Source organism: Carassius auratus, chromosome 17, assembly GCF_003368295.1.
Source record: "Carassius auratus strain Wakin chromosome 17, ASM336829v1, whole genome shotgun sequence".
Lineage (NCBI taxonomy): Eukaryota > Metazoa > Chordata > Actinopteri > Cypriniformes > Cyprinidae > Carassius > Carassius auratus.
The window spans coordinates 27484060-27498655 of record NC_039259.1 but is presented as its reverse complement, the minus strand read 5'-3'; the positions used below and the strand labels follow the sequence as shown (position 1 = coordinate 27498655).

Below are 14596 nucleotides of genomic sequence, written 5' to 3'. Positions count from 1 at the left end.
TGCTTGATGAATGAATCCATAATTTTGAAAGAAAACGTTCTCAGAATAACATTTTGAGAACATACTTATGATTTTATTCATTCTCGCTGAATGTTTTTGCTATTGTAACCTTTGAATAACATTCTAATAACGGTTTTAGAATATTGCGAATAAACATTCAGAGAAGTTATTTTGAGTAAGGTTTGCCGAATTTGTACTAACATTATTGTAACATTTAAATAAAATTCTAATAACGACATTTAATTTCATGAGGTAAGCAGAATGTTGTACTACAGAACATTGACAAAAAGTGTTAATGTTTTTAGAATATTATGCATAAAAGAAAGATACGTTTTGAAAACAAAAGGGATCAGGGGAATGTTGAACTAAGGTTATTGTAGCCTTTAAAGTATGTTCTAATCGCAACAAGGAAACTGGACATTTTAACATCATATAAACATTTCAATTTAATGCTTTTATATATATATATAAACAAGTTCTCCCAAAGAATGTTAATAGAACCTTGCTCAAAATGAACAATGTTCTGAAAACATTAGCACGAAAACATTATTTATAAAGTATTCCTGGAATGTTTTTCAAGTTGGATGTTCAGCTAACATTTTTTAAATGTTACTACCGTATTTTCCGGACTATAAGTCACACTTTTTTTTCATAGTTTGGCTGGTCCTGTGACTTATAGTCAGGTGCGACTTATTTACCAAAAATTAAACTTGACATGGACCAAGAGAAATGAACCAAGAGAAAACATTACCGTCTCCAGCCGCCAGAGGGCTTATAGTCCAGTGCGACTTATATATGTTTTTTTCCTCATCATTATGTATTTTTGGAACAATGCGACTTATTGTCCGAAAAATACGGTAATTGTTGCAGAACGTTCAGAGAAGATTTAAAAGTAACATTCCCATAATTCCCATAGCTTTGAACATTCCGTAACATTTTCAGAACTTAATGGCAACGTTTGCAAACTTTTGTGAGTCGGGTTCTCAATGTGAAGCAGACAGAAAGCTGGTTCGAGTGTCAGATTGACGAAACTCTTACTGTTCATCACAGCTCAAGTGTGATTTCCTTTGAGGAGAGATGTTTCATTGTTTCATTCGGATCACTTGGCTCAGTGTGTTTTATGAGAAGAGGTCGGCAGACATTTGAACCCGGGTGAATGATGAAACCACCCGCAATCAGACGCTTTTAAAGAAGCAATAGCCCCGATCATGATTAGATGGACATTGTTGTAGTCAGAGCAGTTGAGAATGAAACATATTATCGCTCGGTGCCACCGATGCTCTTAACTGTTTATTTCCTGCAATAGTAATTTAATTCAGAATGTGGAATACTAAGGATAGAAACAAACAACGATGATATGGGTCACAATTACCAACAGCTTGTGTTTTTGAATCAAATCTGCTAGTGTGAAAATGAGTCAGGAATGTGTTGCACGGTAATATTAAAACATAATGTTCTGGGTTTAATGTTATGAACAGCATCTCTGACATGTTGTTGATTCCCACAGATAATCATTTCAAAGAAATGTGTTTCTGAGAAACAAACCGAAATCATGATCGCAGTAATGCACTTAGACAAATATAAACAGAAGAATACATTATATCAAGGAAAAGTTCACCCAAAACTGAAAATCTGTGCTCGCATTAGCTGTTTGGACTCTCGTTCTGACGGCACCCATTCACTGCAGAGCATCCGTTGACGAGACACTGATGCAATGCTACATTTCTCAGAATCTGATGAAGAAACAAACTCATCCTAATCTTGGATGGTCTGAGGGTAAATACATTTCCACCAACATTTTATTTATGGGTGAACGATTCCTTTAAGACAAGACTTGTGTGATAAAATTGTGCACTAACCTTGTCTGTGCAAGTTTTCTCTGTCTTTCTGAAGTGAAGCAGTGCTTTTTGTTTCTGTGGTTCATCTGTAATGAACCCTGAACAGTCCTTTCATTTACATAGTCATAGAGCAGATGGATTTCATCCAAAAATAACAAACATCCCAAGCGTTTCCACAATGTTTATGCTCTGAACGGAGGAAGAAAATAAAGCCAGTAAAATGGATTTTATATCAATTTAAAACACGTACATACTATTTTGCATGAGCTTCAAAACAGTGTTATTTCAAAAGACTTTCAGATACAGGTGTTTCATAAAAGAATATCGATTAATGGGAAAAATATAATGGTATTATATAAAAAAAAACAAATCAAACATTTATTTTTTATACAATATGTACTGATGAATCATTCACAGTGAGATTAGACACACGCTTTAAAAACATTAAATAGTGCATGTTGATTTGAAAGAAGCCGGGCTTATAAAATAAGAATCAGTTTCTCTCTTTGCTGACAAATCACAGAATATCTGTGCACTCATATTTATAAAACATTCAGTATTCATAAAACAAATAAATACCAAGCTGATTTTATTAAAAACAAGTTCTATGTGTGTAGTGCACGTACAGATCATTAGTGCGCGTGAAAGTCTGCAAGCGGTGGGTTTGATCGCTCCGCTTCAGCGCTCTGTTCGCTCTTCTCTGCCGTCTCTCTGGCCTGTAATGACAGGGAAGCACATTAGCACACAATCACATCACCGGCCTCCAGAGCTAATGCTATCCTGGATTTCATAAATCCTATTATTGAATAACATCTCGACATGAGAATGAACTTTCCTGCAGGGAGGGTATTGAAAGCTCACAAACTACATTTGGAAGTCAGTCACGTTGTGTGTTTTGTGTGAGAGGCGTCAGTGGAGATGTGATGTGATGCACAGTGTTTCCTCTGCTGATTGAAGCAGATGAAACGACTGGAATATCAGCTAATTTATGCACTGCATTTAACGAACAGCAAGTGAAACAATCCTCCAGCTGACAAAACCAGTTAGGATTCACAACATCAGTCTTGAGCTGTGAATATCTGCCGTCAGCTCAGATGTGAAACATATTGCAGATATTACAGTTTTTGTCATCATTTACACTCTGGTGCAGTCTCTGCAGTTTTTGGTTACCGAAAGTGATTGTGGAAGCTTGTTTATGCCACAGGATAAAAAAAAAAAAAAAAAAGTTAATAGCAACTTTTTAACCGTACAATTTTGAGTTTATATTTCATAATTCTGACATTTCTTCACAGTTCTGAGAAATTGTGAGTTATAAACTCAGATTTCTGAGAAAGAAAAAAAAAAACAAACAAGAAAAAACTAAACTGTAAGATACAAGCTAAAAATTCTGAAAAAAAAAAAAAAAACTGTATTTGCATCATTCTAAAATTGCAATGCAACAAAATTCAACATACCCAATTAAAATTTCATGCAAAATATCACCATCTTGGCAACTGGTCACAATACCATAAACACAACCCATAATTAACCAATTTACAAATATAAAAGGTTAGAAAGTCAGACGTTTATCACTGAATTGTATCTGTGAGTTAGGTCTTAAAGTGACAGCAGAAAAAAAAAGAGAAAATCACTCACTGTTCCTGATTTAGCAACTTTAGAAGCTCAGTATATTTAATTTATACAATTTGTACTGGTGCAGTGTTGTTAAAGCCCATTTCTGCCAATAACAAATAAATAAGTAAATAAATATATTTTAATAACTGAACAACACTGAGAGCTATAAGCTTGCAATTCTGAGAAGTCGGAATAAGGAGAGAAAACACTTAAATTACCTTATTTTTTTTTGTACAGTGCAATCTCAGAATTGAGAGAAAGTCTAAATTATGAATTTATTCATCGCAATTCCACGTTTTTTTTTTTTTTTTTTTTTTACTTCTGTTTATATCGCACACTTTTTTTGTATCTTACAATTCACAGAATTTTCTCAGAATTCCAAAAAAAAAAAAAAAAAAAAACAGTCAGAATTGTGAAATTAAAAATTACCTTTATTTTTTTATTCCTGGACAGGAAAGGCATCCATACTGTGTTTTATTTGACATTTGATTATTCAATCTCTGTAGTGTTTTATACCTGAAAACCTTTAAAAAAACAATTTTGCCCTGTTGTTTGTCATTTGTTTATTTATTCTTTTTTTAACAACCAAAAAGTTGTTCAAATATAATAAGACATATTCAAGCTTTTTCCATTGTCCCCCCATATGTAACTACTTTACATTTGGTGTAAAATATAATATGGTAAATGTCATGTACTGTACATTCTGGAAATTACTGCCACATTATCAGTCATTCTGATATCAGAAAATGTCCTGCTTGTGCTTCTTTCATGTTGTGCCAAACCTTTAAGACTTACTTCAGTGAATCCTGAACAGAGAAATATTATAGATTATTTTGCCATTTTTTAGAGTCTGCCAGAACAGAGTGAACACTCTTAAATAATTCTCACAGAAGAAAGAAAGAAAGTCAAAAGGATTAGGAATGACATGGCAGTGAGTAACCGAGGAGAAAAGTTTCACTTCTGTGCTACAAGAAGCAAAAAAATCAGTATTCAATCCATTTTTTAAACAGTTGTTTATAGTATGTACACGCATTGACATCTCCAGATGATTGCAAGCTTCCTGACGGGCAAAATAAACCGAGACCCCGTGAGGAAGGACCCTGCGTCTGTCTGATCAGTAGTCTGTGAAGTTGTGGAGGAGGAGCAATAATTCACAGCCGTGATGGACTGGACTTTCATACGGGGAGGAATGAAAGAATCATGGGAAAGGGGAGGCGTTGTAAAATTGATTTGTGAGAAGAAAGTCCTACCTTGGCATTGTGATTTTGCATAGCACGAGTTCAACAGCTGAATAAAAGAGCAAAATAAAATCCATGGTGAGTGATGATCAAAGCCACATGACAGGTTCATGCATCATCAAACGAGTCGTTTCTGCTGCGCACTAGATTTTCATGCCACACCATCATATATCTTTAAAAAATATTATCATCCAATATTTAAAAAACAGAACTTTATTAGTATGTAATTCATTCAGAAATATTCTAGGTCTTTGTTGTTGTTTTTTTTTTTCTTTAAAAAATTCAATACCATTTTAAATTATAATCAAGTTACTTTCGTATCATTGACATACCATTACATTACACTATTTGAAAATATTTTGAATTAGATGTATTTTTTATATTTTCTGCTGTAACTTTAATTTTAGTTAAAGGTTTAAGAATTTTGTTGTGTTCTTTTTTTTTTCATTATTTTTTTTTTTTTCAAATACAGTTTTTGTGTTCACATAGTTTTAATTAATTTAGTTTTAGTTATTCTTCAGGTTAACCTTACTCAAAATGAGAAATGCAGTTGAAATAAGTCAGTGTTTGTTATATTTAATTTCAGTTAATCTTTATTTTATTGTTTAAGTAACCATTCGTTTTAATTTGTATCTTACAATACAATATTGTATATATAATATAATATAGTATATATAATATAATATTGTATCTTAGTTTTAGTTAATAACCCCGCTGTGTCCTCAATATCGCTTTTCAATGTTATTCTTAAAAAAATAAAAAAAAATCCTTAATGACATCATCTTCCAGGAAGTGACATCATTTTGGTAGGAAATAACATTATCAGTGGATCTGATGAATTCAGTTACATTTAATGATGCTGGTTTGTGCCTCTCTCTCATCGCGATTGATCAAATAAAAAAAATTGTAGATTAAAATATGTAAAATCCCTTCAAAGTTTACATCCTGATGTTAGCTATACGTCAATCTAAATGAGCATTGACTAACTTCAGCGCTTTCTGAACATCTGACCAGAGCACATTTCTGAACATCTTCTATACCCTTTTATAGAAATACATCCTTAATTGCATTCATCATGTAGAGGTTACAGAGTTCAAAGCAGAAAGGACCTGAACATTAAGGTGAAATACCTCTTCATTGTGTTTCTCCAGCCTCTCCAGTTGTTCCCGCTGAGCTGCCTGGTGTTGCTCGCTTTCCTTGGACTGTTTCATGGCGAGCTGTCAATCAACGCCCATGTTAATTTACATAATTAGAAACATGCATTATATATATATAAAAAAGCTAGATTAGAATCATTACCCTCTTTCGTTCTGTAAGAAACTTCCTTGTGTTTGTGCTGTTAAGTTCTCGAACTCTCCTGCAGAAACACAACCGTTAGAAACAGTATTTGTGGAGTTATATTATTCCTTATAACTTTTGATTAGTGGGTGACGCTGACTTAAAATTTGGTGCACATCTTAAGGTGATGATGACATTGAAATCTGTTAAGTTTCATTGCAATACACCAAAGTGTTTCTTAAACACACACTTCGTTCCTTTTTGGCGTTATACATTTACTGGTGGGGTTCAATTTGAATTATGTTTGTGAGGTTTTTTTGTCAGATGATGGATGATATGAGGCAATTTATGAGTGGAATAATAAAAAAAACAAAGGTCAATGAAGAGGTTCAAAATAGTGGAAACGATTTGGTTAACCTAGAAAATCAGTCCTCTACAAACACCCAATAATAGAAGACTTATGAGTTAAATCCAAGGTAATGATCATTTTTGATCTGTAGGTGGCGCTGGCTTGAAATTTTGTGCATATCATAAGAGAGGGATGCCAATGATAATTCCCAAGTTTCATTACAAAATACAAAAGTGTTCCCAAAACACATTGGTTCCTCTTTGGCGTTCTCATCAATTTATCGTATTGCGTTAAAATCAAAGAGTTCTGAAAATCTAATTATGTTTGTGAAGGCTTGACTGATGATGGACAATATGAGGCAATTTATAGGAAATGTATTGATTATTTTTGTATATGTAGTGTAAAAACATCTGGTTGACATAGAAATTTGATTTCTACAAACTCCAATTCATAAATAGAGAGAAAAATAATCTTTTTTTTTTGAGGCTTTGAACAGTAGGTGGCTCTGGCTTGAAATTTTGTGGACATCATAAATTAATAATGACAAAGATCATTCCTAAGTTTTATTACAATATACCAAAGTGTTTCCAAAACCCACCCTTAGTTCTGCTTTGGTGTCCTCATCAATTTATTGTGTTAAAATATATCTTGTACTTGTTTGAACAATGCTTGAAACCTGGTTTTATGAGCCCTTTCTGTGTCTGTTTGACTCTTTAAGATGAATCGCTTGATGTATTCCCTAATTGTAAGTCACTTTGGATTAAAGTGTCTGCTAAATGAATAAATGTAAATCAAAGAGTTGTGAAAAATGGTCTGTGTAAAGACTAGAGATGACAAAAAGAACAAGTTAAATCTGAAGTAATTATTTTTGTAAGTTTTTTTTTAACCAAAGTGCACTCTTTTTATTGTGCCCCTACTTTACATGCTTAACATCAAAATATGCAATCATTTTAGAGATGGGTTTTAATTGCTCAGGGTCAAATGCAATGACACGCAGTTTGGTATATCAAAAATAACTTCTTCACCAGGGTCTAAAAAATGATCTAATTAAAATGAATTAACTAATTAAAAAAAAAAAATAGAAAAAGGTGTGAACAAAAGTGTAAATGCTGGATATTCAAATGCATTGAGTTCAGCCATAAAATCAGAGAAAAAGAGATAAATGGATCACTGATAGATGGTGCCTGGCCCTAAAAAACACAAATTATATGGATGAAATTGCACAAGACGGTTCTGTTTGGATATTACATTTCAATAATTATGCCTCAAAATACAAGCAAAGCACTGAGGAAAGTGAAACCTCCAAATTAACCTTGACTGTACGAGCTTTAAAATGAACTGCTGCCAAGCTTTTATTATTACCGTTCCCTCTCAGCCTTGTTCTTTATGCTTTTGTCTTGACTGATGGCTTTGCTGCTCTCCATCGAGGTCTTCGCTTGGTTGGTTCGCATGTCTTTATTTTGTCTGTAAGAGGAGGAAATACTTCAATTTCTTTTTTTATAATAAACACTGGTTTGCTCCATAATTTCAATAAAGTAGGTCTGTATTTATATGCATTCTCTGTGTACACTGTGCAACTATACAAACTACTACAAATGTTTTAATATATAAATGTTAATGTGTACTTCAATACACATCTGGAAATGAGCCCGTATACATCCGTTATGTGATGAATCACTGCTGACATGATCAAAAGGAAAGGTACACAGACGTTAATTTCAATTATCAGGCACATAGAGATGCCTCTGTGAAGCCAGCACTCACTATTTACATTGAAAGGACGTGCTTTTGCAAGGAAATTAATGACACTGATTTCATTTAAATGGACATGACACAATCCTTTAGAAGTGTGTGTGTAATGCCTAGTTAAATTATATTGTAGTAGGTGACTTTTGAAGATACAGGGCTTTGTGCTTAAAGTTACATTCTTTAAGTTTTGCCTCTTTGTCGCCACCTCTGTTTGAAACCTGCAATTGCAGTCTTTTGCGGATTCATTTTGCTAGCGACTCCAGCACGGATGAATCTAATTTTTTGAGGAGTAACTTACATGTGGTTGTCAGTCATCATCTTGGAAGTATGACCAAAATAATAATTTTCACTGGATATTTTCATCTGACCAAGTAATTAACAAGTCTGACACTTTTGTTCTGACCAGCAGAGGGAAAAAGCATTACAATAAATCGCGCTACAATGGTGATTAAATCTAACGATTGGTTATCTCATATCACCTCAAACTGTGCAAATTACTATTATTGTTATACTTTGTTCTCAAATTGTGAATGTTATCATCAGCATTGCGTGACTTTGTGTATATACTGTGTATATATTTAAATTATATTCTAATCTCTAGTTGTGTCAGACCATTAAAATACAAATCTTGTGTAATTCTACGAAGGCTAACTGTAATCAGAAGCACTGGAATATAATCTAATTTCAGTCACTTGTGTTTCATAAACACAAACTTTTTTGGATTCCAATCCGCCATCAAAATAAGTTAAATTATTCAATCTGCTGTGAGAAAAGGCTTTAAATGATCCATCACTTGCAGTAGCCAGGACTTTTCCTTTATGTTTACAGACTAGGAGTGTGACGATAAATCTATGCAGAATGATTCGTGGATGGATTTTGAGATCTACCACGATTATCTCCAGAATCGATTGTGAGCTTAGATTTCAACAGCAGATGGCACTCTACGCTAGTTTTTATCCGCACACTCAAATGCTCATAAAGAAGATCACTTGTGCAGTCAACTGAGTCTGTAACTTCACCTCGGCTCAGAATACCTTTATGACCCAAGATTAATGTAAACAGCCCACTGCGAACACCCTTGTAATTGTCTTCAACTTTTTCGAATTTTATGAATGATTGTTTTAGGTTCAAGTGTGTATAAAGATTCGGAAACAAGCAGAATATGGCTGTTTCTAAAGCATGCAGCGCCATCTGCTGTTCAAAACTAAGCTCAGAATCGATTTGAGAAAGAATAGCGATGCATTCGGAAAAATCGCGATGCATTTGGAAAATCTCAATGTGCGATCATTTCTTAATTCGCGATGCATCAATTTATTTTCCCAGACCTATTGCGGATGTGATATAATGTTGAAGTGGCATGCTTGAATTCCCCGCATTTTCCTACCAATACAAATCAAACTAGAAAACATTAGTATAAGCTTACCATTGTGAATCGGGCTAAGGTATGGAGATAGTTATGTGCTTAGTCAAAAATTTATTTCGTATAATTTTAAACCCAAAAAAAAAAAAATTATATATATAGAAAACGTGTTGTCAAGTTTGATATGCGTTACACTGACCCATGACACAAAATTCTCCAACACAACAGAAACCGCACGATTCATTAAAGTACAAAGTTTTAAAGACATGGACAGGTCACTTTCCTGAGCCCAGCGATGAAGAGAGGAACACACTCGGTTGCAAACCTTCTAGGACGTTCTACGAGCTTTCATCTAAATCCAGTCCAAGTTCAACGTTCAGTCCTTTCTTCTCTCACCTCTCATGCAGGAGCGAAAGCTGCTGTGTTTGCTTCTCATGCTCCATCAGCAGGAGTTTCCGGAGCGTCTCGCACTGTTGAATCACATGCTGCTCTCTCACAGTCTGCTCTTCAGCCGAGTGCCATTTGATCATTTCTGCCCATTCAAGCGCGTGACTGGCCACCATCTCCTTCACCTGCATACAGCGACAAAAGACCGTGCGTCTGTTTCAATACTCAGAACCTCCGGGAGTAAAACAAGTAGCTTGAAGTGAATCAAGAACTCAGTACCTTTGATTTGTGATTGCTCGTTAAAGTCTTGATCTGCTTTTCGATGTCTCTGCTCATTTCAAGGCTGTAATTGTCACTGAGGGTGAACAGATAATGAGAGTTTTTCCTATTTTACACTCAAAAGAAACAGTTTATGCTTAATTTATAATATTTTTTGGTAGTCACAAGGCTCTGGCATGTGGATCTACATTGATTCACATGTAATGGGTTTAGTTGACCTAGTCAATGCTTTATTTCTTTATGTACATTATAAAGAACATTCTTCGATTTTAGTACAATTAATGTTATTTGCAGCTCTTCATTAATTGAGAGACGGCCTGAATCATTTAAAGTGAACCTGAAATCAAATTTGACATTCATTTACTTTTTAAATCACATTGGTTTATATAGTGCAAAATTCAGCATTGTGAATTATTACAAATAGAAATAATGTCACTAATCTTTTATTAACACTTAAAGTTTCCTTATGTGTTTGTTTAGTTTAACTTAGGAATATGCAAAATTGCATTAAAATAATGTAACTGTAATCTGTAATTGAAATATAATAACTCCTGATGTATAAAATCAAATGTATTTATTTTATTATTTTATTGCATAAAAATAATGTAAGCATAAAGGGTGTTTATTTATTTAATTGTATTTTTTTCACTCAGATATATGCCAAATTACATACAAATAATCTCACTGTAAGATTTTATTAATATATAACTCCTAATGAATAACATGACATTTATTTACAATTTTTTTTTCATCCAGTTTGACTCCAAATTACAGAAGTAAAATATCTTGTGAATGCAACTGTATTAAGATTGTACAACATAATATAATTTAGTTGTATTCCACATTTGTAAAACACTTTGTATCAAAGAGTCTGTTAAATGAATAGATGTAAAAATATCCTGATAAGTATTTGCACACTTATGCCAAACTGTATACATGGCACAGTAATAAAATTACTCAATGAAGACAGTATTGTGTTTGTTTGTGGTTAATAGATGATAATATGTTAATGTGATGGATCTCCACCTGTGGTACGTCCAATAAAAATCATCAAAACCGTTTCAAAAAATAATAAAGAATATTCAAATTCATATATGCACCTAAGGTAAAAATTTGTATATTAATAATAATAAAATACAATAAAATGGTGCCACTGTATAAATTTTAGCCTGAAACAAATTATGGCCCCGTGAAATTATTTTCCCCCAAAATAATAATTTTTTTCCAATTTCAGTTTTTTTTTTTTTTTTCTGGATTCAGTTTTTTTAATTGGTTAAATTAAATTATATTAATCAAAAAGCATGAATAACTGATTAAGATCACATGCAATTTTCATTTTTCAATAGTATTTTTGTATTCACAGACACTAGACCATATTGCGGTTTTGTTTCAAGTATACTGACCTTCTCTTGATTTATTTGTCCAAAATTTTGGAAATTCTGTGTCAATACTCATTATACTGTCAATAACATTTTTATGACTTAATTCCATAATTCTCTCTTCGTTTGTGGCATTGCAGATATCATAGTAGGGTTGGGTATCATTTGAGTTTTATCGATTACAATTCTTTTCAATTACTAGTTTTGATTGCAATAAGATAGACAAAAACAAATCTAAATAATGTTTGCTTGTGCTTCAGATGTGTGCTTGCACGCAAACAGTGTGCAAGTTATTTCCCTTCCTGCTCTTAAATCGTTTAAAATCAAATCAGGGATGTACGATATTGGATTTTTGCTAATATTCGATATGCCGATATTTTTCAACTCACTAAGTGTCTCCTGTGTAGAAATTTTAAGCAAATAATTTTTACATTTTGTTTGTTAAAAAAAACTTATTTGTTAGAATTAAATAATGACAGTACATTGAAGCTTTGAAAATAACTACACATAAATACTATAAATAAATAAACTGTATATCAATTGCATATGCATCACATATATTTCTTCAGAAAGATGTAATAACCTTAATATTTTATTTTAAGATTTAACATTTGTAGATGGTCTAGAACAAAAGATGTCTTTTAGAGTTCATAGTTTGTTTAAAAAAAAAATAATAATTTACATGTGACATGTTAGTGATGTTTTGTTATTGATGTAAGCTATAGCTTCTGACCTTTAAATCAAAACATACTCATGCTTTTATGACATCAATTTCTGCTTTATTTAATCAGAAACCATCTAAATAAAATTTGTGTATTTTACTTTCATTTTATTAGAAGTAGACTAACAGTGCACTGCCCCCTACGTAATTCATCATTCCGCATCATTCTGTACGTGCTTTCACAGATTAAATACGGTGATCCAAAACAGTTGATCCAATCATCATTCAGACAAAACTTTGCTTTATGAATGAACCACACTGCTGGCGTGATCTGATCACTAGCACACCCTGTGCACATGTGAATTAACGTATTCCTCTTATCGGCCAGACATATTGGCATAATATTTTTCATATTGGGCCTATGCTAATACAGTACATATAAAAACATTATCGGCCATTTCAGATATCGGGCCGATAATATCATGCATCCCTAAATCAAATAACAGGAGTCATATAGCGTAATTGAAATGTACGTGTCTTAACGAATAACCAGTTCTTGTAAATTTGGAAGCAGTTAAAAAATGGAACCAATTCCAAGATACCCAAGCCTATCATAGGGGCCTAAAAAAGCTCACTGAAAAGTTATCTGTCCCCTACTGTACATGGCTACAAAAAGCATGAAGAGAAAAGTGCATGTGAGTGTAATGAAAACCTTATATCATATTCACCTCACTTTCCTGATGCTTTTCTCGAGCTGCTTCTCCAGCGCTTGTTTCTCTTTATCATGTTGAGCAACAGTCCTGTCCACTTGAGTGCAGTGGGAGCTCTGCAGTGCCACATGGGCCTGAAATAAGAAGCAGGATTGTTTTCTCCTTTGTCTTTGTATCCGTGCCGTCAGTTTTCCAGCCCTACAGGCTTCAGTGTCTGCGACTCACACACAGTGTTCATAATCAATTCAATGAAGTCAAGCAAACAAAAGCTTTCAATCACCTTCGCCTGCTTTTTCTTCAAAGCACACATGTCCTTCTGCTGCTTCTTGACAAGCTTCAAGTAAGTCTGCGGAGAGGTTAGACAAACATTTCATATTTCACATGCAAATAAGATGTTTTTTTCTTGGTTAATTTGTTACCTTTGTCTGCTGTAGGTCGTCGATGGTCAGCTGAGGTGCGAGCACTGATGTATCTACAGATTCAGAAAGCAAAATAGGATACTTAATATGTGAATAAATCAAGCTGGCTGATTCAGACATGTGCTCTTAGAAAGAGACGGATGCATAATATAGGATTTTTGCCACGATTTCGCCTTTGGGAATTTCAGGGATTGTGAAAGATGTCTTTTTCGCCGTAGGACAGTCTTGGATTGCTTTTTGATGTCAGTGTCAAAGTCTTTAGTCTGTCTGAGCTTTTACCCACGATCCCACTGGTGTCATCTCACAATCTGACAAGCAACAGTAGTGAAAGACAGAAAACATAATCATCACAGTCTACACCCTGAACCAATCTCTACCAATATCCATTGACTAAATTATCCCAAGCAATTATTTTCATCAAGCAATTCAATATATGTGTGTGTAACCACTGTTGTTGTAGTTTCAGCCACATCTGAAATAGTTTCTTACCATTGATATTAGTTGAGAAGTGAACATATAAAGAAAGCAAAGAGTTTAAAACATACGAGCACAGTTCAGCTGAATGATAAAGTTCACGCTCTTTAACTTTATGTTGTTGTGATGTTTTCAAACAGTATCAGTATCTCAATCATATACAGCAATCATTTCTCAAATATTTATTACAATACATACTGATAAACTGACTCAAAGATTTTGCATCACTGAACTGAGCAACTCTACAGTCATTTTATGACTCTATACGTATACTGACTCCTTCGTGTATTTTAATTCCTCATTTACGGTCTGGGTTTCTGCTCGTGCTGATCTCAATCTCATATATTTACCCTCTTTGCAGCAGATGAGTGGGCTCTGTCCCGGCGCTGCTCTCAGTCTCTCAGAGTCTTTCTGCTGCAGCATCGCCTTCCGCTTCCTGCTCCCCATCCAGCCGTCATTCGGCACATCGGCGATATCTGACTGAAAACCACACCATCACGGCACAGAGAGAGAACTCTGTACAAGACTGGGCTCTGCACTGAAGATACCTCAAATTATTTGAATTCTTTTTTCTAAATATTTGTGCAGGTAATTAAATAGCACAATAAATTAGATCTTTATTAGTTTTTATTGTGCAAGGTTCAGCACTGTAAATATAAATTATGTCGTTAAACCTCCAAATGCATAAAATTATCTATCTGCATATCCTCTATCATCCATCCATCCATCCACCCATCATCTACCCATTTCCTTATTCAACCAACCATACATCCATCTGTCGTCCGTCCGTCTGTCCATCCATCCAATAATTCATCTATCCCATCAATCCATCTTTCTATCAATCTATCCATCTTTCCGTCC

General features: G+C 33.9%; 1 pseudogene; it reads right to left on the bottom strand.

The window, feature by feature from the left end:
* Window positions 1-3861: 3861 nt before the first annotated feature.
* The window catches only part of LOC113116920 (1-phosphatidylinositol 4,5-bisphosphate phosphodiesterase beta-4-like), a 41967-nt pseudogene continuing 31232 nt past the window's right edge, over window positions 3862-14596 (bottom strand).